Raw genomic sequence first — 26564 nt, 5'->3', positions numbered from 1 at the left:
TACACATACAGCAACAATATTGTCATACAGTGCATGTCCTCCTTTGCTAGGGTTCCCAAGTCCATCCCCAGAAATATCTGGGGACTTTGGGGGTGGAGCCAGGAGATTTTGGGGGTGGAGCCAGGAGACACTGGGGTGGAGCTAGGGGGAGGAGGGGAAACGACGAGCCCCGGCCCGCCTCCATGTCCCCGGCCCGCCTCCATGTCCCCGGCCCGCCTCCACCCCCCCTCCGCTTCCACCCCAGAAGCGGAGCGGGTGAGGCGGCAGTGGCGTGGTGGCCTCTTCTCCGCTCGCCGTGGCTGCTCCTCCAAGATGGGCTCAGCCTGAGCCCATCTCGTCGGAGCAGCCACAGCAAGCGGAGAAGAGGCCGCTGCGCAGCTGACGCCTCTTCTCTGCTCGCCCGCCTCCACGTCCCCGGCCCGCCTCCACCCCCCCCTCCGCTTTTACCCCAGAAGCAGAGCGGGCGAGGTGGCAGCGGCACGGCAGCCTCTTCTCCGCTCTCCCTGGCTGCTCCTTCAAGATGGGCTCATCTGAGCCCATCTTGGAGGAGCAGCCACGGCGAGCGGAGAAGAGGCCGCCGCTGCCGCCTCGCCCACTCCGTTTCTGGGGTGGAAGCGAAGGGGGGGGTGGAGGCGGGCCGGGGACGTGGCGAGCCGCGAGTCCGGGTCCTAGAAGGGCCCAGATTCGCGGCTCGCCATGCTCCTGGCCTGCCTCGCCCTCCCCTGCGCTGCTGCCGCCTCTTGGCTGCTCCTCTGAGATGGGCTCAGCCTGGGCTCATCTCGGAGGAGCAGCTGCGGTGGGAGGAGAGGGGGCAGCAGCGGCGCGGCGGCCTCGCCGGCTCCGGGATGTGGCGGCTCGCCATGCTCCCCGGTGCCGTTTCCACCCCCTCCCCCCGCTTCCGTTTTTTGGGGGAGTGGGGGAAGAGGGTGGAAATCCTGTGGTCCCCCGCCAGGGCGGGAGGGTTGGGAAGCCTATCCTTTGCTGCATCTTGGCAAGAAGGAAGCAAGTCAAGGCCTGCTTTCTACATCCCTAATTATATTGCTACACGTAAAGGTCAAGGATTGCTTTCTACATCCCCACTACATTGCTACACAATGTAAATATACACCCTTATACAAGGGGAGCTTATGTCATAGGGTGCAGAATCACTGATGAAATATACAATTTTTATATTGCGTGGCCTGTGGGACATATGGCCTCTAGTTCTGCCCTCCAGGCATCCCAGAAAATCTCTGCCTACAAGGGGAGTAGGCATATACGAAGTGGCATCTCCCAATAAGAGGTTGGGAGGGTGGATGAGAGTTATTTGAGAGGAAGTTTATCATCACCTCAGAAATCACTGGGAGAAGTGACAGGAACAGGGGAAAACTACCAGGTTAGTTAGGCATTGCCTGGTGAAGGAAAAGAACTCAGGCATTGATAGTACAGGTACATAGGGCTCAGGGACCAATAAAGAGAAATGAATACAGAAGGTATCCTACCTTAGGGAAATAGTAAGTTAGGAATTTGGGAGAGGATCAAGAAAAATATCCCAAGAGACAACCTAACCCTATTTCTCTAGGCTAAGATTCTTTGGTTTAAGCAGGGGCTTCAAATAAATAATTCTTTATTTCTCTTTGACAGAAATCTCCTGCCATTCAGTTTGGGTGTGTGAAACACTATTTTAAATCAGTGTTTTGCTGTATTAACCAATAACTTGTCACATTCCTAGTCTTATCCACCAGACCACTAAGAATTGAGCTCTTCTAAAGAAGAGACTACAAACCTTTGTGTGTGGATGTGTGTTGTGGAAACAAAATGTTGTTGTGAATGTTGCAAGAGAGGGGGAGAGGGAAAATAGTAGAAATCACCTGAGATCCCTATTCTACCTCCCAGGCTTCCTATACAATAGCAGCATGTATCTTGCACAGCTATTTGTTAATATTGCCGTACTGACCACTTGCAAGCCACACCTTAACTAAAATTAACTTGGTCATTGCTACTTGAAGGTGTGTTGGAATGGGTGGGAAACTGAGGAAGCACCTGGCCATCACAGGGGAAGAGAAGAATTTATCCTTTTTGTTTAGCAAAAGACAACAAATAATTGTTTTGTTGTGGCCCCAAATACATTGGCAAACCCTGTGACTTGCTAATCCACTAAAATGGATTTTTATAGACTGTTGTAGGAAGAGAAGAAATAGAGACAAATCTGTTACATCAATGTAAATACTTAGCCACAAAAGCACCTGGTTGCTGCTGCTGGAGTTGTGGTCTATTTCCAAGCTGAATCTTCATGATGATACTGGGAGCACGTCATATCATCTTGAAAGTCCTTGTAAAATAGAGCTACAATTCTTTAAATTTATGTAAGTGGGTTGATTGAATTAGCATGGGGCTATAGCTTCAATGATAACGCTATCAAGACCACCTTCAGATGCTATCCTAACTCAGGGGTTCCCAGTGTGGTGCCCATGGGCAACCTGGTGCAGGCAGGCACTTCCCCAGATGTGCTTCAGGGAAGTAGGTGGGGCCATAGTGAAGGCAGAACCAGTGATTGGTTGCCTTCCTATAGATAAAAGGGCTTGTCACTCTTATCACCCCTACCCAGGGATGGAATTCTAGCAGGACCTCCTTTGCATATTAGGCCACAGCCTCCTGATATAGCCAATCTTCCAAGAGTTTACAAAAAAGAGCCTTGTTAGCTCTTGGAGGATTGGCTACATCAGGGGTGTGTGACCTAATATGCAAAGAAGCTCCTGCTAGAATTCCTACCATTCAACAAACAACTGTTTGGGCCTGTTCTAGAGTCAGTTACGTTGAGATAGTACTCCTGTTAAGGTAGCCTTATGTCATATCATTATTTAATACTTTAAACTATGACAAAACTAAACACTAAGTTAAAAAAATAAAATATCTCCCAATTGCATTGTAATTATCTCAGGTTACTTTCTGTGCTTTCATTCAATGCAAGGCATTTCTCTCTTTTATTCTGAAAGTATTCAGGACATACTGCTCTGAAATTTTGTTGGTAGTGATGAATAAAGATCATAGGAAGGAACTGATTAGTAAAATCAAGTTGTAGAACTCAGCATGATGCTTGGAGTGGGCTGTTGTTTAATAGCATTCTTACTAATCAATTCCCTTTAGTCAACTGAATGTCACAGAAGCTATGTAAATAAATGGAAGTTTAAGAGGATTCTTCATTGAGTTGTTGCAACTGTATTACTGACAACTCTGCCATAAAATCAGCATGAATGTTAACAGACACCAAATGCACCTTGGACAAATGACTTTTCTTTTATATTTTACAGCCACAGTTGAAAAAAACCATTAAAAAAAACAAACTCCATTACCTGAGGAACAAGAGACTGCTCTTAAGAATGGTTACGGATGTGTGCATGTGTATGTTTTATTTAAATGGTGTTTTAGTGAAAAAATTATAGGCACAGCTATAATTTTAAAATGCCATTTGGTATTTAAGGTGTATTCATTTAACCTCTTCCCCAGCTTCACATACTGGACAAAAATGTTATCTTTGTTTAAAAAATGTAACTTCCATCTAGGCACACAGGCTTCCTTCACATGCATATATTTTTTAAAAAATATATTTGGATGCAGCATCACCCACCAGCATTCTGTGGGGCAATGGGAGAAAAAATAAAGTGGAAAATCAGTATTATATGATGATGCAATATCATTTCCAGCTGAATGATGCAACATCATTTCCAGCTGATGTTACTGTGCTGCAGGATACTCTAGAATAGATTCCTAGAGAATTACATAATGTGATGACATCACTTCCAGTTTTTCAACTGGAAATGACATTGTGGCATCACTCAGTACCATTCCTGTGCATCTCCATCCCCTAATCCTCCTGGTGGCTAGCAAAGACTGGTCACCCTATTAAAATTCAGGAAATTAAAGTCAGAATCTTTTGATAGTACTGTTGTTCTGGTATACTAAGTGAAGAGATATTCCCCCTCTCTGGAAATGTGCACTTATGTGTTGTTTACTTCCTTGACGTTAATAATCAGTTGATGTCCTTAGAACTTGGCATACAGGTAGGGTGGCCAACTCTGAATGGGGCAATTCCTGGAGATTTGGGGGTAGAGCCTATGTAGAGAAGGGTTTTTGAAGAGGAAAGATCTCAATGGGATGCTATGCCATAGAATCCACCCTCCAAAGCTACCATTTTCTCCAGGGGAACTGATTTCTGTTGTCAGGAGGTAGATTGTGGTATTGGAAGATCTCCAGGCTTCCTTATGCAAATATAGAGATTGGCAACCCTATGCAAATATGGCCTCCTGTCATACACCTAGTTCATAGTATACTGGTGGGCTTACCAATTGCCCACTAATGGCAGACAAACTCCTAGGCCGTTTTCCCACTTACCTTACCCCGGACCGACGTCCCTCTTCACTGCTCTGCGTCTGCGCGTATTTCGCACAAACTGCTGCGCAGCACCAGGAAGAGCCGCGTAGTCCCGGGGCTTTTGCGTCACAAATGTAAACTGCTTTTTGGCGGTTTACATTTGCGACGCAAAAGCCCCGGGACTATGCGGCTCTTCCTGGTGCTGCGCAGCAGTTTGTGCGAAATCCGCGCAGACGCAGCGTTGTGAAGAGGGACGTCACTCCGGGGTAAGGTAAGTGGGAAAACGGCCCTAGTAATTGTTGCTGATTCCCAGCAATGCTCATCCAGATGGCTGGAAGATGCAGACTGGCAAAACTGAGTGGAGGGGGGGAATCATCTTCAATGCATGATAGTATCACTTCCAGTGTGACTTGGAAGCACACTGCAGTGACACTCTAGCACTCACCCTGAAATTCTATGTAATTTCTGGGCAAGTGCTAGAGTGTCTCCCCAGTGTGATGCTGATGCTTCTGGGTCACTCCAGAAGTGATTGATTCAGTTGTCAGGATAAGTGTTCAAACTATTTTTTCACCTGGATAAATTCATAATAGAGCTGCCAGCTCTGGTGGGAAATTCCTGGAGATTTGTGGGAGAATCATGGATAAAGAGTTTTGGTGGGGGGAGCTTTGTAGGGACATTATTCCATAGAATCTATTCTCCAAAGCTGCGATTTCCTGCAGGAGACTGACCTCTACTGCCTGGAGATCAGTTGCAATTCAAGGAGACTGGCAACCCAAGTTCAGGGTAAAGTAGGAACCAACTTTAGTGGGAGAGAGACCTTATATTCTTACAGTTGATTGTATGTTTAAAGATCCAGACATGGACCAGAAGCCCCTAAAAGTATTAGGAAACTGGTAAATAGAGTCATGATAGAGTTCACACTACAAACAGAGCTGTGTATATCATTTCTTTAAACCTACCAGTCCAGTATGAATAGGAGTATCATAAAAGATACACGGCTGAGCACAGGAATTTGATCCTCTAAATAGCATAAAAATAACTCTCAACTTCTGCATCTGAAGAAAAATACATTACAAATTCCAAACAACTTGAATGAGATCTACAGTAAGCTATTGCTGTCCTCAACTGTTTTATTAAACAGTGGCAAATTAATGAAATACTACTTTAAAGTAATTAAAACAATCACTCTGTGTGTGTGTGTGTGAAGTGCTGTCAAGTTACAACCAATAAGATTTTCAAGGCAAATGATTAAGCAGACTTGGTTTCCCTCTGCCTTCCTCTGCAAAGTCTTCCTTGGAGGTCTCCCATCCAAGTACCCACCTTGCTTAGCTTCTGTTGAAATTGGGCTATACTATATTATTCCACATTCCCACTATCAAATAGTCAGGATTAAAACAAAACAAAATAAACCTTCAGTTGCCCAGAAATTATTTTTTATATCAAACGTGCCATTTGGATATTCTCATTGACACATCCCAGTAAGATAGAAAATAATTTCTAAGCGTTAAGATATTTAAAAAAAATAAGTGAAGGCTCTGAAATATAGAAATTAGATTATAAACATGATCTATCTTTAGATACCTTTGGTTGTGTCTGTGTTCACAAAGCAAGTATGACAGAGTTAATCTTGGTGTTATAACAAGGGGAAATCAGTCTAATCTGTTGGGCATTCAGAAGAATAGCAATTGGGGCTCAGGGAATAAAATAGAAAGACTCACAATAAAAATTAAATGGTACATGTGTCAGAAAGAAGAAAACTTGGAAAATACCAGAACACTTGATTAACACCTTTTAGTGCTATGATTTGTTTCTGGACAGAAGAGAAATTGATTGAAATTCTGCCCTTCGCTGAAAAAGACCTGCAACTGAGGCACAGCCATGTTTTTTCTTTACTTGGGTAGATAAATTTAAAATATGGCAAGGTTTTACATTAGGGCATACATCTATGGAAGGTGTAATTTCAGAAGCTACACTTTACTGCTAATAATCTATCACTATTCCTCCACTTTTTGCCTTTTTTAATATGAAAGTTTACTTAAAGACTTTTGTTATATTATAAAGTATTGTTCAGAACAAAAGTTTATGAACTTTTCCTAGGTGAATGATGTTCTTTTCGTAACAGGACATGGTACTACTAATGTGAGAGCTTACAGCTGAAATAAACAATATTTTTTTAAAAAACAAAGTTGTTTGAGAAGGGCATTTTATTTTATGTTGTGCAGACATTCTTCTACTACATTGTCAGCTCATATAATTAAACAAGCTTGTCAGGTTTTTTTAATCATACAAAAATCTACAAACCCTGTGTGACCAGAGACAAAAATGGATTAATGTTCACATTATATGCAGCAACCCCTCTTCCAAAATGCCTTCAAATTTCTGCACTTGCTACCTCTGCTGCTGCTAACCATCTCAGAGGAAGAGCCCAAGGGCCAACCCTCCATTAGTCATTTCTGTTGCTGCTAGACAGAATGCCAATACCCAGGGGTGAGGGAGAATCCTCCATTTCTCATCAATACTTGGAGGGTTGCCAGCCTCCAGCTGGCAGAGGTCAGTTCCTCTGGAGCAAATGGCTGCTTTGAAGGGTGGACTGTATGGTATTGTGCCATGCTGGGGCCGCTCCCCTCCCCTCCCCAAACCTCACCCTCTCCCAGATCCACCCCCAAAGTCTCCAGGTATTTTCCAGCACAGACCTGGCAACCCTGCAGCCACTTGACAGTACAAATTGCCTGCAGCTGAGGGAAGTACAAGCCCACAGCCATCCATTTTGTATTGATGTCACTTTGATTTTAGTTAGCCATTCAGAACATCTTAATGGAAAAGTGGGATTTAAAGAAATTAACTCTCTTCTCGTACTGAAGATTCTCAGTTTCTTTATTGCCTTCCCAGAGCCTGATGTCGCATATTCTCTGAAACTGAAAATACATGACTGATAAGGGACCTGTGTTCTAAACAGTGTCTATTTTGAACATAAATTTAAATCTACTCATGATTAATAGTTTAGGTAAAAAATGAATGTGTAACAGTTCAGTCCCAAACAAAGTTACACCATTCTAGCCCATTGATTTCAATAATCTTAGAAACTATAACTTGATTTAGATCCAGTTATTATATGTTAGCATCCAGAACTCCAGGTATTTACGGCAACTATTTTCTTGATATGATGGAATGAATGTACTTGTGATTAAATGTTTTTCTTTTTGGGGGGTGGTAAAAGTACAGAGTTCCTGCTTTGCCCTAAAAGCAGACCAGTTTTAAGAGCCATACCATAACATGACAGGGAGACAAATTTCAATAAGAGTTTTGTAAATGAAACTTTCTATTAATAAAATGGCATAAAGAAAACAAATTTGACCTTCTGACATGGGCTACTAATGTGTGGAACAGAGCTGTTCATTTTCCTGTAACAGTTTTTAAAAAGTGGCTTCTTTCAGGATGTTAAAAAACATGGTAGGGAAAAACAAGATTTTCTGGTCCCACTGTGCCATAGAATTGGGTGCTTCTGACTGTTAAAATAGCCAAATGCATCTTTAAAAATGGTGACATCTAGTTTGGTTTTTATAGTGTGGATGCAAACAGGAATTATGATCTTCAGATTGGCTATTCCCTTGAACCCAGCTGGAGGATGCAGCACATTATTTGACTACAGAGGGTACTGGGCATGAAGATGGCAGCTGGAATTGCTGTGGTAAATGGCAACAGTCTAGTTCCTGTCTAGCTGACAGTGATTAGGCTGCACCTTCAAAGTAACTGATCCTACAAGCCTGTTTGCACCATGGATGCTATTATTGGCTTGCAATACCGTACAAGTATTGCAAGACCACATACCATGGAAAGTGCCACTGGCTATGGGCAAGATTTAGGGATGACTGTGCTGCAAAAGGTCCAATACAAAAAGGAAGATAAACAGAAGATTATGTTAAAGCAAGCTCAGAATTTCACTTCCAACAAAGGACCTTTGTTTGGCAAGGACTGGCTAAACCCAAAAGATGCAACAGAATATCTGCAGTATTCATCAGATTTATTTAAACACATCTGGTGGAGAGGTCAGCATATCTGGTTCTCTGCCATCATTCTCTTGTATAATGTACAAATCTGGGGTGTCTATTCTTTTAGTTGGCACACATTTCTTCAACGTATAGATAAACTGAATAAATGTTTATTTTATAGCCTAATCCTAAGAAAGCTTACTGAGAAGATACTTACACTGAGTTTAATGGAACTTCTTTGTTGGTTACTACATGTATTTCTGCAGCTTCAGCTCTAACATGAATTACATATAAGGATTTGCATATGGATTTGCATATATGGAACAAAATATATCCAAAGACAATGATCCATTGGGGGACCTTTCTTTTATGTTATCTAGTAGTACTTTTGGTACACATAGTTCCATTGCATTCACAATTAGCACTAAGGACACACTGATATGAGACTAACTTGTTAAACAGCCTAGGGTATTCTGGTTACATAAATAAACTCAAGGCTAGGTTGATTCAGGTTAATAACCTGAACTGATACCCAAAACTGCCAGGACACCCAAGACACTGAGTTGTGAGCATCATTATCAAAAGCATTGATTGAAAAACAGTTAAATGAAAAGAACATTAATGTTTTCCCTTATCTGTTTGTCACAATCTCCTTCTGCACAGAAAAGGAAATCAGTAATATTCTTGATAACAAGTTACTGCTTCAAAAACAATGAGTAGAAGGTGCAGCACATTTCCTGATATTTTGTGGTTGTCTAAATTTTCCACAAACACCAAATGAAAATGTTGCATAGAGTGTAATTCTAGATGTATAATTCTGGATGCATAAACTCATGGACTATATGATTGCTAAGTTCCATTTGAAAAGTCCTGGAAAAGAGTTAACAGAATTCATAATTCAGCAGAGGCATTGCAACTGACATTGTAATCAAATGGTTTCAAAATCTGTTTTTTTAATATTTTATTTATAGTCTGGCCTTCTTACTGAGACTCAAAGTGGATGACACAATTTAAAACAATAAAACAAAACTTGGTCTTTTAATTTCCATAGAATTATGGTATGTGCAGAGATGGTCCTTTGGTCTTCAGAAATACTCATGGAAAGCTCTCTCAATCAGACTGAATGCTCAACCCTCAGCTTGAAAATCTCCCCCTTTCTTTTTTATAAAACCTTATGCAAATTAACCTGCTGGCTGTTTATAGAACGTTACATCCAGATAGGATTGTCAATGTGCGGACTGGAGCTGTTCTAGAATTACAACTGATTTCCAGACTACAGAGATCAATTCCTTGGGAGAAAATGGCTACTTTAGACTGTTATACCCTGCTGAGGTCACTCTCAAACCTCAGCTTCCTCATGCTTCACTCTCAAATCTTCAGGAAGTCCCCAACCTGGAGATGACAACTCTACATCCAAATAAGATGCAATCAACAAAAACAATCCAGATGTAACTGTTGTAGTTCCCAATATTATAATATCCCTTTGAAAGGTCACTGAAATACTTCACATAGACCGATTCCTCAGTGGCATTTGCTCCACCCCTGTGCTTCTCCTTGCGCTGGCTCAAGCGATGGGTTCCCCACTAGTTGCTCCGTGGGTGTCTCTTGTGTCATGGCTCCTTCCTATTACCATCGCAGCAACAGGATACTGGTTTTTTGGAGTTCCAGTTGCTGCAACGGGAATGGGAAGGAGCTCTGAAGCAAGAGGTGCCACAGAGCGACTGGTGGAGAATCGATGGCTTGAGCCAATGCAAGGAGAAGTGTGGGGGTGGAGCAAATGCTGGTGAGGAATCAGTCATATTTGTCTCATTTCTGGATAGAGAATTCCTGGGGCAATTTTAAGGAGTGTTGAGAGGCACCTTGGAGATTAATATAAGATTTTCTGTGCTAGACAGACAGAAGGCCTAGTTTTCTATCCTTCAAGAAATCCATATCCATTCAGGGCCAAACTAGACATTATACTGTGTGATGAGTTAGGTCCAGGTTTCCTGGACTGGGTTCTGCAGATGAACCCAACTCGCTTCCCCCACAGTCACACAACAGCTGTGGGGAAAGGCCTTTTTTAATGTCCCCAGGAGCTCCACTCGTTTTAGGGTGATGATGTAGCCCTCCCCCCCCCCCCCCCGCCCTGAACCTGGACCTAAATAATATGCAGTTTGGCCCTAAGGCAACACTATTATAGGATCTCATCAGTCATATCATTAGGGTCTCATTTACATCTTCATACTCCAACTGAAGATACATAATCATCTGTAATCTTTTATATATAATTTCCCTTTTGTCATGGCAAAACCAAGCAACCTGATTGGTTGGGACTGAGTGGGACTGTGATGCATCAACCTATGGGCCATCAAACTGTCAGTCAAGAGTACTTGCGTGCCATTGGTTGAGTCTGCTCCTCTCTCCTGCCTGAGTTGCTGTTGCTAGCCAACAAAGCTGATTCTGTCAGTAAAAGACAACCAGCCTTAGTTCTGGCAGTTACTGGCTCTCCCTATTCTCCCTTTGGATGAGCTGCCTGATTCACAGAGGAGAGAAAGAAACCCTTCCCTCAATTGGCTGAGGGAAGGAGGAGGAGGGAAGCAGCAAGAGAAAGGCTTTGTTTGATTGGCTGAGGAGTCCTCCCTATCCTCCTCCGGAAAGGGGGGGAAATGGTGTCCTGTGGCAACAGATCAGATACAAATAGAGAGATAGGGAGGGAAAGAGAGACATAGAGAGAGACTGGATACACAACTTCTGATAATTTCATTTTCCCAATGTGAAAATTGTGAAGCAATATTAATCAGAGACAGATTGTTGGTCTGAAAGATATCACTAAAGTCCTCTGAGGCAGAACTCACTGGGGCCAGTCCTGACTACAGCTGCCAGTTCCAGGTTGCTGGGAAATTCCTGGAGATTCTGTAGTGGAGTTTGAAGAGGACATAGGGCTTCAGAGTGGGGTTTGCCAGACAGAGATTCTTGCTGTGGAAGCTGACTGGGTGATTTTGGACCAGTCACAGACTTCCAGCCTAACCTGCCTCACAGGGTTATTGTTCAGATCAAAGGGGAAGAGGAGAATGATATAAGCTGCTTTGGTCCCCCCTCACTGTGGAGAAAGACTGCTTTTTTTCCTATGCAGAGGCCACAGGGAGGGGGAAGGTGATGGAAAGCTGAAGTAAGAGAGGCAGATAAAGGGAAGGAGATAGGGTCACCGACTCCAGGTTAGGAAATTCCTGGAGATTTAAGGTGTGGGGCCTGGATAGGGTGGGGTTTGAGGAGGGGTGGGACCTCAAACAGGTATAATGCCATTTCCTCCTGGGGAATCAATCTCCAGGTGAGGGCTGGAGATCACTCAGAATTACAACTGCTCTCCAGATGGAAGAAATCAGAGCAGAGAGCCAGTTTGGTGTAGAGGTAAAGTGCGCGGACTCTTATCTGGGAGAACCAGGTTTGATACCCCACTCTTCCACTTGCACCTGCTGGAATGGCCTTGGGTCAGCCATAGCTTTCATAGGAGTTGTCCTTGAAAGAGCAGCTGCTGTAAGAGCTCTCTTAGCCCCACCTACCTCACAGGATGTCTGTTGGAGGGGGGAGGTAAAGGAGATTGTGACCGCTCTGAGACTCTGAGATTCAGAATATAGGGTGGGATGTAAATACAATATCTTCGTCGTCTTCTTCTTTCTTGGTGGGGAGAGTGAATGCTTTCACTTGAGTGTGTGGGAAGACAGCAAGGGGGAGGGAAACTCACCCAGAGCCTCTCTCTAGAGCCCCTTGTATTTTTCTCCACAACTGGCTTTATCTCTAATAGTTATATAAATATGTCCTTCAGTGGGGTTTTTTGCTGAAATGGAATGGAGGTGATCAGGTTCTATAATGAAGTCAGTGGCACCTAGCACTAAGGATTGTGTAATTATGAAGTGCACAGGGCTTTAAGTATAATACAAAAATGACTATGGGAAAGATGTAAGATTAAAATGTAGGCTCTCTCTTTCAAAATACACAACCTCTGATAATTTTATTTTTCCAGTTAGACAAACTGTGAACCAAAATGTTACTGTGCTTGGATTGAAATTTGGTAGACATGCCAAGGGTCTTGCTAAATTTTTTCATGGAACTGAATCAAACAGCAAGTTGCTTGTGGCTCATTGCTGATCTAGATCTTGATAACGCAGAAAGACTGTTCACATGATGTTTTGTATGTTCAAATAACATTAATGTTACTGTAGGCACCTGTGAAGCAAGAAAATCTTGTAGACCTTTTGGAAAATGGAACAATAGTGTTTAGGATGGATAGGCTGTGTGGACTCTATATACGGTGTTTCCAACAGGGTGTACTACCGATGCAATTGGCATTACAGAGTGCATGTAGAGCAAATGTAAGGAATTTGGGGTATGCTAGTTCTAGAATGGGACAAACATGTGAGACTTATGCACCCATATTGCCAACACGGATGTAGGGGTATGGCCATATCCCACTGCTATTACCTGTTCTTGTTTCACTTACCCTTGAAAGTAAGCCAAAGAAAAAGCTTTCTTTCAGTTTATTTTCAGAATAAATGACATAGGGCGTTTTCGCACTCACCTTCAGCCGGCGCGACCCCCCTCTTCACCGCGCAGAATCTGCGCGGATTTCACACGTAAAGCCGCAGAGCAGCCGGAAGAGCCGGAAACTCCCGGCGCTTTTGCGGCGCAAACGTAAACCGCCAAAAAGCAGTTTCCTTTTGCGCCGGGAGTTTCCGGCTCTTTCGGCTGCTCCGCGGCTTTACGTGCTAAATCCGGGCAGATCCTGCGCGGTGAAGAGGGGGGTCGCGCCGGCTGAAGGTGAGTGCGAAAACGCCCATAATTGCACCAGTATGGATGGATGCTATACATAATTTGAAATTCACTGTACTTCTAAAGAATGGTCTTCCTGCTTGGATTGGGCTGTCTCATTTTAATGCTTAATTACAGATCTGGTGAACCTGGAGTGATTGAAGGTGAATGGAACATAAGCTTTGGAACATTAGGGGCTGGTATGCCTTTGTTGAGAGCATTGTGTTGAGATGCGTAATGGGGGTGGGATCCTGTGGGAAGTTGACAGTTTGTGGGAAATACATGGAGAAGGAACTGGGTTAGTAAGACCATGTTTTTTTTTTAAATGTACTCTTTTTGGACTAACATTCCCCCCCCCCCCCATTTTTAAAAAACTGTTAATTTGACAAAAGTATTACAAAATGAGTCATTTCAGTTTGGGAATTGTTAGGGTAGGATAGCATTGAACAATTATTTTTAAGGTGACAGAATGACATTTGAAAATAATAAAGCTCTGAAATGTCCAACCATTACAGAGAGAATATTATTTATTGTAATTGTTAATAATTTATGTAATATTTCTTAGTGTATAAACTACTTTACATTTTTATCTACTAACAACTCTGTGAAGTGGGCTACTAGGCTGTAACTGAGCAGCAATAGTTTACTCAAGGTCAGTCTGTTGATGTGTAGAATTAGAAACATTCCTGTGATTTTAAGAAAAAGATACTGAAAAAGGAAATGGAGACTAGAAGACAAGTAGCAGTAAGTTACACAGGTAGATTCAAGTCCAGTAGCATCTTCAAGACCAATGAAATTTTCCTGGTGTGAACTGGAGAGGAGCGTCGGACTGCAGCTCCTACAGACTTTAACACTCTGCAACTATTACCAGGTCATAACTAGGGATGTGCATTCAGTTCGGCCAAATCAAGGAAGCCACCAAATCACCCCCGATTCGGAAGTATACAGCACCGTATACTTCCGAATCCAATTGGGACCCATTATACGTATATTCGGAAGTATACGGAAGTCCATGGAAAAGGCGGGAAAGGAGCTTCTGCAGCCTCAGGGGAACTGCTTGCCTCCTTTCCTGTCTTCGGAAGCCTTTTCCCGCCTCTCCCATAGCCTCCCTGGGATCAGGGAGGGAGGGGGAGGGGGAGAGGATCCCCAGCAGCCAATCCAAAGCATGCATTTGCAAAATGCATTGCAAATGCATGCTTTGCAGGGCTGTTGTGTAGCTGATGGCTGGGCTAACACCCCAGCCATCAGCAACATTGTTGTTCTTTTGTTTACCTGGGTATCCAAGTAAACAGTGTTCTCTGGCCAATCACAGAGCAGTGTTATTTTTTGAAACTGCTTTGTGTAGGGCCAGAGAACCTTTTTAAGGAGTCTGCGTGGCTGGACTCCATTCCATTGCTGCTGTGTTGGTGTGTTGGTGTGAGAGAGAGATTATGCTGCGCTGGCCCTTGGCTTCAGCTGCTACTGCTGTCTCTCAGCCTTGCCTGGCTTGCCTGGAGTAGAGAAGACGTCTAAGGTAAGGCAGTCTTGAGGTTCTTGTTTTTATTTTAGTTAGTAAAAGGACTTTTTAAGACTCAGAGTCCCTTTACTTATCCAGATTTGGTGGGTGAATACTGGGTAGCTTATTTGGGGTTAGGGAGTTCTGCTGGGGTGGGGGCCTGGGATTGGGGGGTTGCCAATTTGCCCATATCTTACTTTAGTGAGAGGACTTTTAAAAGTGCAGTGTCCTTTTACTTTTCCTGATTTGGGTGGCTTGGATTTCTTGGGGTTAGGGTGAAGGGGTTTTTTTTGGGGGGGGGAGGGGTTGGTAAAAAGTCAAGGTTTTTTTTACTGTTTTAAAAGGATTCTGTGTTTGATTTGTTGCTGCTGTGTTGTGCTGCTGTTGTTCCTTTTCTCTTCTGGTTCTGGTTCTTTGGGGGGGGGGGTGCTGTTTGACCTAATTTTCATTGTTGAAAAGGTCACTTTTTAACAGTTGAGTTTGTTGGCCTTTTCTCAGTGATCTGTTTGGATCTATTCTCTGTTGCTGCGGGTTTGGCATCCTCCTATCCTATTGTCCCTTTTCCTGGTTCTAGTTTTTTTTGGGGGGGGGGGTATTGTTGACTGATTTGGCCTGAGGTTTTTGTTGAAAAGGTCACTTTTTTAACAGTTGAGTTTGTTGGCCTTTTCTCAGTGATATGTTTGGATCTATTCATTGTTGCTGCGGGTTTTGCATCCTCCTGTCCTATTGTTCCTTTTCTTGGTTCTGGTTTTTTTGGGTGGGTGGGTTAAAAGTTAAGTTTCTTTCTGTCACGTTTTGGTTTTTTTAATTTACCTCTGGTTGGTGTGGGGGTTTGGGCTGTGTGGGGTGGGTCACTTTCATGTTTTTATAGAGTTATTTTTGGAGTCTGAGTGTGCTTTCGGTTTGGCTAGGGCCACTAAATAGGCTGCCCCACTAATAAGTGTGTTTTTAGGGATTGTGTTTTTTGAAATTTTAAAAAAAATTAATCCAGTCTAGGGCTTTATCTTCTTTCAAAATTCAACTAGGCCAGATAGGGGTGATTTAAAAAGATTTTAGGTTTCTCATAACAAGCAACGTGACTACTAGGCCACATCAGGCTCCCTTTTAAAGAGACTAGGGTTGCAGTGCATCTTGCTTTCAGCCACTGAAAGCTGGTGCATCCTTAGATTTCCATAGATTTTCATAGAGTAAACTACAGCTTCTCTCAAGTTATAGGGGACACCTGATTTCTAGTTTCCAAGGAAATCAGATTTGTCCCAGGATCTAGTTAGGAGAAGTTTAACTAGGAGGATAGAACAAGTATTGCCTTCATCTCAAGGTAGCCTTTTGAAAACTATAGCCAGTAGAGGCAGGATCACCTAGTCTCCTAAACTTTACCAGACTACTACTACCCCAACCCAAAGAAGGACAGGTTAGAGACCAAAAAAACAAACAAGTTTTGGTGAGAGGGTTTTTAAAAAGAAGTCAGGGCACCTGTTGGTTCAGGGTACAATGCAGTGGTGTCATTAGGTGCTGGCACTGAGCAGGGGTCTGCTGCTCGGGCAGTCTCCCCTCTAGCAGATGTCACTTGGCCTCAGCAGCCGGAGGAGGGGCAGCAAGAGCAGCCCTCCTTGGAGATGATCTTTGGGAACAGTTTTCTGTCCAAAATGATCACCCCAAGGAAGGTGCAGAATGTTGTGCAGGAGCTGGAGGAGAAGCTGGTTGAGGAGGGCCAGCCTCCTTCTTCGGTTCCTTTGGGCACCAGCAGTCCTTCAGGGGATGGCCAGGAGGGAGGCCGCATGGGGTGGAGGGGGAAGAGATGGAGAAACACGAGGTGCCTCCATCTCCACCCACTTCCCCCCGGTGGCCAGCCCCTCCTGCCACCCCAAGACATGATGTGTCTGCCCCGAGCTCCTCACAGGAGGTGGCTCCGGACAACCAAGCTGTCTGGAAGCATTTCTGACTTATCCACACTATGTGCAGTGCCAGCTGTGCAGGGCCTGGATCAGTCGTAGATGGGACCCTGCCCACCTGACGCCAGGGGGGATGCGGAACCACCTGCAGAAGCACCACCTGGCGGTGCTTCTTAAGGGGGAGAAGCAGGCTGGTGCTGGGGTGCCCAAGGGGCCAACACCACCCAGCCAGGAGGTCTGTCCCATCACGACTACCTCTAGAGCTCTCCAGGAGAGTTCCGTGGCAATGCAGGGATGTGTGCCAAGAGGGGAAATCAGGTATGGCAGGAGGTTGATTGCCTGGAATCTTGCCAGGTTGATCGTCCATGGGTTTCCATTTTCAGTGGTCGAGAATTCTGGGGTGCAGGGGTTGCTCGAGTACCTGGCGCCCTGGTACAAAGTTCCTGCTAGAACCACCATTAGCAGGACCATTGTGCCAGCTGTTTTCAGGGCGAACAGATCTGTGGTGAAGGCGCATTTGTCCCGTGCTGTCGGGGAGACTGTTCATTTCACCTCAGATATCTGGAGCTCCCAAAATGCGTTTGAGGAGTATCTCTCCCTGACTGCACATTGGTGGCAACCCAGAGAGCTGCAGGGTGGGGGTGGCACTGGCAGTAGCTGCAGGTAGCTGCAGGTAGGGTCAGGGTTGCCAGGCCGGCTATCGCTGGGCCTTGCTGCACGCTGAAGCAGCCGACACACCGCACACGGCGGACACTCTCAGAGCCATCCTCTCACAGCAGTTAGAGGGCTGGGTAGGCAGCGCGGACATCGCCACAGGCTTCATGGTGACTGACAGTGGCTCTAACATCAAGGTGGCTGTCCAGCGTCAGGGCCTACGACGCCTTTCTTGCGTGGCCCACCTTCTCCACCTTGTGGTTAAGGATGCATTGGGCCAAACGAAAAGCCAGGATTGTCGGTATCTAGCCGCGACCCATGAATACTGACTTCTGCTCCAGAAGTGTCCGTACATCATGGGTCACTTCTCACGCAGCAATACGGACTCGTATCTGCTGTGTGCTAAACAGACACTGACAGGCGTACCAGGGCACACACCTGTGCCATGCTGCAGCGCATGGTGGAGCAGAAAGCAGCCCTGGATGCCTTTGTCTCTGAGACGAGGGTCTTTCGGGATGAGAACCATCTCACCCAAGAGGATTGGGTGGTCATTTCTTAAGACTGTGGAGGTTCTTGGGCCCTTCAAGACCCACACAGAAATGCTCTTCTCTGACATGGCGAGGATCGCACTTGTCGTCCCTACGGTCCACATGGCCTGTGAGGACCTGGCCTCATTCTAGTGCCAGCTCAAGGCCGTGTAGAAGTTCTTCCAGCGGTGTGCGCCCTGATTGTTAGTCTGCAGGAAGGGCTTGAGGCCCACTTTCAGACTTTCACCCAGGATAAGGTCTACATGATGGCGACCATGTTAGACCCGCACCTTAAGGGCACAGTCGCCGAGCGGGCAAATGAGCTCGATCGTTGGCAAGACGAGCTCTCTCAGAAGGTCGAGCGTTGCAGTCAGGGCAGGCCCAGTGCCGGTAACTGAGGAGGAATGGTGTGGAAGCAGCTCATCTGCCACTTCCACTGCTGTTCATCCCCAACCTCCCTGGCTAGGCAGTGTTTCCCACCAGACTCACACCACTAAGAGTCCTGAGATGACACTCATCAGGCGGCTTGCTGGCGCCTCTGGGAGTAGTAGGCCCCTGAGAGCGGAGACGGGTGCTGCGATGGTGAGGGGCTATCTTTCGTAGCTCAGCGAGTTGCAGGAAACGTCTCCTTTGGACTACTGGGTCATGAAGGAGGGGGTCTTGCTGGCCCTCTCCTCCATGGCCAAGGTGTTCCTCCCATGCCCACTGATAAGCATGCAGAGCGAGCGCATCTTTTTGCATATGGGCAACATTGTCTGCCCACATCGCAATCACCTGCAATCCTGGACAGTTGAGCAGTTGGTCTCCCTGAAGGTCAACTTGCCTCTGTTTGGCTCCTCGAATGTAGACTTTGAGAGTGAATGAAGTGAGCACCTACTTGTGCCTGCATCCTCTCTTGGTCCGCGCTTGGAAGGTGGATGTAAAACACTCTCCCACTAAAAATAGACTAGAGTCCAAAGACAGCCCAAAAACTCACTCACAAATTGATTGGCAGTGCATCCCCCCTGCACCCCTTATCCATCCCCAAACCAAAAGTGAATGTTGGTTTAAAATCTGCAAAGCAATCCAAATTTCCCCAGTCCCCATCCACACATGCCTAATAATACTGAAAGGGCCATTGCAGCCCCCAATTGTAACCAACAGCACCCACAGGCCCAGCCAGGATAACCCAGTTTTTTTTTTTCAGGGGCAGGAGGAAGAAAGAGGGAGGTGCCAGTGATGATGACAGGCAGCCAGCAGCCATACCAATGCTGAGGTCCCTCTAATGGGACAGTGATAGCTAGTGTACTGCTGCTGATCTGAGAGAGAAAGAATGGTTCCCTTCCTCTCACACAATCTGAAGCCCTCCCATTGATCTTTCTGGTTGTGCCGCGGAAGACCGGAGCAGCCACGGCGCGAATTGGAAACTCACCCAGGCGGTAATCGGAGATCACCAGTGCTATCAGCCATTTGGTGTCGGGTGGTGCTGAGAGAAATCCGAAGGCAGTGCTGGGGATTTTGGGCGTTGCAGCAGCACAGGGTACCCGAGATCTGCCAGACAGCCTCACGGCACTGTGAATGCCAACAGAGTGAGTTGGTGACCGCCCGGTCTACCTTCAGGTGTCCCAATATTACATCCAACATTACATCTTGACGTCACAATTAAGAGACTTCGAGGTACTGCTAACTTTGTGAACTGGCCTGAACCAACTGGAAATAGGTGGATGTGGAAGACGGAAGTGCTCTGGAGGTTTGGAGAGCCTCAGCTGCCTATAGAGGTCTAAAGAAAATAGAAATGCTGCTAGTAAAATTCACAGGGAGCTTATCTTGCACTTGATTCTGCACTTAGCACTTTCATCTGTAATTTGGCAGAGTCCATTTATCTTAGCTCAAATGTTATTACTGATCCTTTGATACTGTTTATCACTGGTTTATCACAACTTAGTTTAATTATATGTTGGCCAAGTTAATCTAATTAGTACAATTATTTGTTAGTAGGCAGAGGAAGGGAGTGAATTAATTAATCACTATTTAGATTGAGTTAACTTTATAGAATTGACAATGGAATTTAATTAACTAGTGCAATTGATGCCATTTAATTGCTGTGTTATAGATTGGTTTAGTTAGTGAATTAAATTAGGATGGTGGTGAGATTAATTAATTAGCTAATGAGGATAAATTAGTAGTTGATGTCAATCTAGTTGTAATTTAGGTTTGTGTGACTAGTGGGCTCTGTATTAGATTTAAGAAACTGTAATAGATCAAGAACTGCAAATTGATATTGGGGGTAGATACTTGCTAGGTGGACCAATTTGGCCCGATGGCATTGTGTGTGGGAGGCCATGACTGGGTCAGGGATCTTGGACATTTGGGGGCAGGGGAGATATGGCAGTGGGACTAGGTCTCAGAGACCAGGAAGAGGTCAGAGATATGGGAAGGCTCAGACCTCTTACGTCCCATCCCAAGGCATGCCAGTTGTGGGGCTAGGAAAACATACCCTGCTCCAACATTTGTTTTGATTAATGCCAGGTCTATCAATAAGACCTATACTCTATGTGATTATTTCATGGAGCTACAGATAGACCTGGCATGTGTGACTGAGACCTGGGTTTGGGAGGGTGAGTCAATTGCCCTGAACCAACTTACCCCACCTGGGTTCTCAGTCCTTCATCAATCATGGTCTACTGCCAAATTACAGATGAAAGTGCTAAGTGCAGTGCTCATTCGTGAGTCTTATTCGTTCAGGGCACTTCCTGCTCCAAATATCACGAACATTGAATGTGTCGGTCTGGTTTGGGAAGCCGAGGAGAGTCTGGCTATCTGGGTAGTGTACCGAGCGCCCAACGCACCCCCAGAGAGCTTGCCTGTCCTGCTGGATGCGGTATCGACCTGGGCACTGGACTTCCCCAGGCTATTAATCCTGGGGGATTTCAATGTCCATGTTGATGATGCAGCATCCTTGCAGGCCCAGAACCTGGTGTCGTCCATGGAGACACTGGGACTCAGCCAGTTTGTTTCGGTTCCCACTCACCAGGCTGGCCATACGCTCGACTTGGTCTTTGAGGCTGGTATAACACTGGATCTGTTGGCTGTGGATACAGTTCCATGGTCAGATCATTGTGCCTTGAAAGTCTGTCTGGACTTGCAGCCCTCCTCCTTGGGCTATGAACAGATTTATGCTCACCCACGGAGCTAACTGGATCCAGAGCAGCTTCGGGAGGCTATATGGGATCCAATGCCCCCAGGCGGTTCGTTAGATGAGTTAGTGGAGGATTGGTACTCCCAGCTCTCCACGGCCATTGATAATATTGCACCCCGGCAACCTCTTCGCCACTGCACCAAAGCAGCTCCTTGGTATACCTTGGAGCTGCAGAGGATGAAACGGCAGCTTAGACGGCTAGAGCAAGTGTGGTGGAGATCTTACAACAAGGAGTCTGGAACTTCCTATAGAACGTTTATGAAGGTTCATGAGAAGGCAGTGAAGTCCACTAACAGAGACTTCTATGCAGTCTCCATTACATTTGTGAAATCATGCCCAGCTCAATTATTTAGAACGATTCGATCATTGACTATGGTGTCAATTAGCAACCAAAAGTTTAGGGAATTGGACATTGGCTGTGAGGCTTTTGCGACCTATTTAATTGAGAAAGTGGTGGCAGAGCAGTTGCAAGTTTTCCTGGAAGACACATCTGTCCTCGATCCCTTCCAGTCCGGCTTCCACCCTGGCCATGGGACAGAGACTGCTCTGGTTGCCCTCACAAATGTCCTTAGAAGGCACCTGGATCAAGGTGGGTCAGCGCTGCTATTGCTTTTACATCTTTCAGCAGCATTTGACACGGTCAACTACAATCTAATGACCCACCGCCTTGCCAACATTGGAGTTCAGGGGGTGGCCTTACAGTGGTTTTCCTCCTTTCTCTGTGGTCGGGGACAAAGGAGGGCGATCAGTGAGCAGTCTTCCCTGCGTCACCCGCTAGAGTGTGGTGTACCACAAGAAGCTGTTCTCTCACCAATGATGTTTAACATCTATATGCACCCCCTTGCCCAGATTGACAGAGGTTTTGGGCTGGGTTGTCACCAATATGCAGATGACACCCAGCTCTATCTGTTGATGGACGGCCACTCAGACTCTACCCCAGACCACCTAACCAGGGTCTTGGAAGCAGTGGCTGGTTGGCTGAAGTTGAGCCAGCTGAAACTTAACCCAACTAAGACGGAGGTCCTGTATATCAGTTGCAGGGAGCTGGGATCAGGCATCCGGCTCCCCACCCTGGATGGCACATCCCTTGTGCTGACTCAGAAGGTGAGGAGCCTGGGTGTGATACTGGATGCCACCCTCTCTATGGAGGCCCGGTTACATGTTGCACGGTCTGCCTTTTACCATCTCCGGCAGGCCAGGCAACTAGCACCCTTCCTGGTTCCTTGGGACTTAGCTACAGTGATCCATGCAACGGTCCCTTCCAGGTTGGATTACTGTAACTCGCTCTATGCAGGCTTGCCCTTGAGGTTGACCTGGAAACTCCAGCTGGTGCAGAGTGTAGCATGATTGCTGACTGAATCGCCTGTACGGGCGAGCAGTCGGCCGATGCTGCGCAGTCTGCACTGGCTACTAATAGAATACTGGGTCTGCTTCAAGGTATTAGTACTGATGTTTAAAGCCCTGCGCAGCCTGGGACCAGCATACCTGAGGGACCGCCTCTCCCCATATGAGCCCCAGAGGTCATTACGTTCGGCCACCCAACATCTTCTGACCATCCCTGGCTCAAAGGATTTTTCGGCCCTGGCCCCAACCTGGTGGAATCAGCTCCCTTTGGAGGTTTGGGCCCTCCCGGACCTGTTACCATTCCAGAGGGCCTGTAAGACGGAGCTGTTCTGCCAGGCCTTTGGCTAAGGTGGGCATATGTCCTTATTTAGTTATACCATCTAACTGGCCTCCCAACACTGACTACCATCTGGATTGGAGGAAATCGGGCTGATATAGCTGGCTTCGTCGGACACCTAAATTAAGTGTCTACCTTATTCATGCTGCTTTAACTGAACTATTGGCTCAACTGTCAGTTGTCTTAAACTTTTAACTTTTAATATGTTTTAATTGTTTAACTGTTTATCTATTGATGTATTGTTGGTTTTTAACTGTTTGATATGTTGGAATCCGTCCTGAGCCCACTGGAAAGGGCAGAATACAAATCTACAGAAATAAATAAATAATAAAATAAACTTTCAAGGTTCAACACTCCCTTCATTATTGGAAGTTTCACTCTTATACTCTTCAAATCCTGTTGGTCTCTAAGTGGGCTACTGGACATGAATCTAATTGTTCTACTGCAGACCAACATGGCTACTCTCTGAAACTATCTTCAAGGAGGTTGCATGTTAGCCACAGTTTGTTAAATAAATTTGTGTTCATGTTTGAAAAAGCCAACTGTATCTAAGCACTTATAATCAACCTGAGGGAAGAAAAAGCAACTTCTCTGAGCCAGAGGAGAAGTTTAAGCCCGTCAAAAGTGCTGTTAAAAAATTGGTTTTGGGCTCTAAATAAAGAGGACAGGATAAAATATGTGAAAGATCTTCTGGAATTTGAGCTCCACAAATGAAGTGGCATAGAGCTAGTGGTATTTGGGAGTAACATCTGGCTAATAATGCCATTGGCATGTTTTGAAACTGAAATGAAGTGAAGGCTATTTTGAGGTTATGGGAGGAGATATTAATCAGATAGGAGGCTCTGACATGGTCCCTTTTAAATATTTTAAATTAAACCACTGGGAAAATGTGGACTGGGAGATTGCCCATCTGTTGCAGTCCTACAGAGTTTCAGTCTGTGCATTCATCCATGCAGAGAAATGTACTCTGTGGCCTCGCTTGGAATGGTTGTTTTCTTATGAGGGATTGAGGTAGGGTTGCCAATCCCCAGGTGGGGGCAGGGGATCCCCCGGTTTGGAGACCCTCCCCCCGCTTCAGGGTCATCAGAAAGCGGGGGGGAGGGGAGGGAAATGTCTGCTGGGAACTCTATTATTCCCTATGGAGATTTATTCCCATAGAAAATCATGGACAATTGATCCGCAGGTATCTGGGGCTCTGGGAGGGTTGTTTTTTGGGGTAGAGGCACCAAATTTTCAGTATAGCATCTAGTGCCTCTCCCCAAAATACCCCCCAAGTTTTAAAAAGATTGGACCAGGTGGTCCAATTCTATGAGCCCCAAAAGAAGATGCCCCTATCCATTATTTCCTATGGAATGAAGGTATTGAAAAGGTGTGCTGTCCCTTTAAATGTGATGGCCAGAACTCCCTTTGGAGTTCAATTATGCTTGTCACAGCCTTGATCTTGGCTCCACCCCTAATGTCTCCTGGCTCCACCCCCAAAGTCTCCTGGCTCCACTCCCAAAGTCCCCAGATATTTCTTGAATTGGATTTGGCAACCCTAGATTGAGGAGATGAAGGACATTGAAACCATCTTGAAGTTCCAGAAAGAAAAAGTTTATTTCTCTCTCAGTTTTGGGCTTCTGTGAAATTTTTCCCAAGTGCACAGCTCTGGAACATCTGCCTGTTACTTTTGCGGACTCTGAACCATTTATATTGAAGCGGAATGTATCCACAATGAAGAGCTTTGCAGCATGTGAATTCAAAGAGACATTGCTAAAACAGAGTCCTGGAAATCTGGCTGTGGAGAAACGCCATCTGAGAGTGTTGGTGCTTCATCCAAAAAGGCAGGGATCAGTAAATCCATTCAGCAGGCTTTGGAGCCTTCCCCTCACTCCCCCCCTCCCTTCCAGAGCCAAACCAACAACGCTAGGGGGAGAGTCTCCTAGAGAAGCAGGAAGTGCTGTGGTTCTTGCCATGTGCTAGGCAGGAAGAGTTTCTCAGTTTGCAGCAGGGGCTCGGGAAGGGAGGCTGCTTGCCTGTGGGCTCCTGCCTGGGAGGCTCCAGGCAGTAAGACAAAGTAAGTCATTCTCTTAGGCAGATCAAGTATAGACCAGGGACAATACGATGCGTTTAAAAACCACCTTTATTTTGTTATGCTGTTTGCTGAGCTGTGTTGTGCTGTACTAGGCTGTGTTAACTTTTTAAAGGCAACTGTTTTTGTTTTGTTTTTCTTTCCCTATCCTTTTCCCTTTTTAAATAAATATATTTTTACTGTTTAAATGCTGGCAATCAATCTCTGTACCACCTAGATCCCCAGACCGCTTTAGACCACGCTGTGTTGAGAAGGGGGCCCCGGGGAAGGGGGAAGGCATGCAGTTGGATAAGGTGCCAATCCTCCAGGGGTGCCCCAATGAAGTGCTGAGGTCTCTGTGAAACCCAAGTGCAGGGTGGCAGAGGACCTGGAGGCCTAGCCTCATAGCTGGAGAGGGGGATTGGGAGTCCTGTTCCTCTCAATCTGAACCCCGGGACTGAGCAGGTGGTGGCAGCGAGCCCAAGGGGCAGGAGGAGAAATAGCTCCCTCCAGGAGTTGGCGACTCCTTAGGGAGCTGACGGGACCGGGTCTGAAGGCAGAATCGGGCCGGTTCCGCCACACTTGGCGGCAGCGGTGGGATGAGAACAAACAGAGAACTTGATTGGCCAGGCATTTTTGGTTTTTGATGCGTGCAAGCACCCAGAGGAAGCAACAGCGGTTTTGTTTTATTTTCGGGTCAACTGGAGTAGGGAAAGTTTAGCTAGTTAGGATGGAGCGTGCTAAGATGCTGGAAATCCTGAAGATGACAAAGCCACAGCTCCAGGAAGAGTGTGCAAGGCACAAGCTGGAGTGTGACAACATGACTGTAGTAGATATGAAAGACCTCCTTTTGGAGTATCATCAGCATGCAGGGGCACTTGCAAAAGTGTTTCCCACCCAGTCAGAAGAACTCTTGCGGCTACGGTTGGAACTGGCAAGAATCCGTACCAAGGCGTACCAAGAGCGCAGACAGGAGGAACGAGAGAGAGAGGAACGACAAGCAGAGAGGGATGCAGTCCGCAGACAGGAGGAACAAGAGAGGGAGGAAAGACAAAGAGAGAGAGAGCTGAGACGAGCTGAGATCCGCAGACAGGAAGAAAGAGAGAAAGCTGAAATCTACAGACGGGAGCAGGAAGAGCAACGTCGCCATGAGCTTGAGGTGCTACGTCTGGAAGCTGAACTAAGCAAAGAGATCCAAGTCACCCCTAAGGACTTTGCAGTGTACCAAGAGGGAGAAGACCCCTCCATATACCTCTCCAACTTTGAGAGGGCAGCCAAACAGTGGGGGATTGCAGAGGAGGACTATATGTCTTACCTCTGTAGCAACCTGACTGGAGAGCTTTCAGCCATCTATCACAGCATGCCTATGGAAGATGGGGGGATAACTTTTGCGGCCTATAAAGCCACTGTATTTAAAAGGTTTAAACTGGGGCCAGACCACTCCCGAAAGCAGTTCAGGGGGTTGGCTCCACAAGAAGGTAAATCCTATTCTGAATGTGGGGTAAGGAAGGAACAGACAGTTCCAGTGTTATTGGGCCGGGATTTGTTGGTTGGCCAGTACTCTATAAATGCTGTACCCCGCAGCCAAACCCCCAGGGGAAAGTGGGAGGAGGAAGGCAACTTTAAGGAAGCCACCTCACCACCAACCAGGGAGGGGGAAACAGCCCAGGTTACTGAGGACGAAGAGAGGGCAGTCACCAAGGAGGGGGAGGGCCAGCCTGTCTCAAGCCCTGGAGTAGGGTGTTCCCAAGGGGAAGAGGGGTGTAGCTTTCCCCAAGTGCAGCAAGAGGCTGTGGATGTTCCTAGCGAGGAAGGGAACCTGTCTAGCGTAAAGGATGTGCATCCTGAAGAGACCGAGGTGGAGGGTGGAGATTTCACAGGAGGTTCTGAGAGCAGCAAGGCTAATGTGGGCTCAGAGGAGCACATAGCTGAAGGCTTGGGGGAACGGGAGCGGTTCCAG

The sequence above is a fragment of the Heteronotia binoei genome, chromosome 3 (assembly GCF_032191835.1).
Source record: "Heteronotia binoei isolate CCM8104 ecotype False Entrance Well chromosome 3, APGP_CSIRO_Hbin_v1, whole genome shotgun sequence".
Lineage (NCBI taxonomy): Eukaryota > Metazoa > Chordata > Lepidosauria > Squamata > Gekkonidae > Heteronotia > Heteronotia binoei.
The sequence above is the reverse complement of the archived record's forward strand: the minus strand, read 5'-3'. Positions refer to the sequence as shown.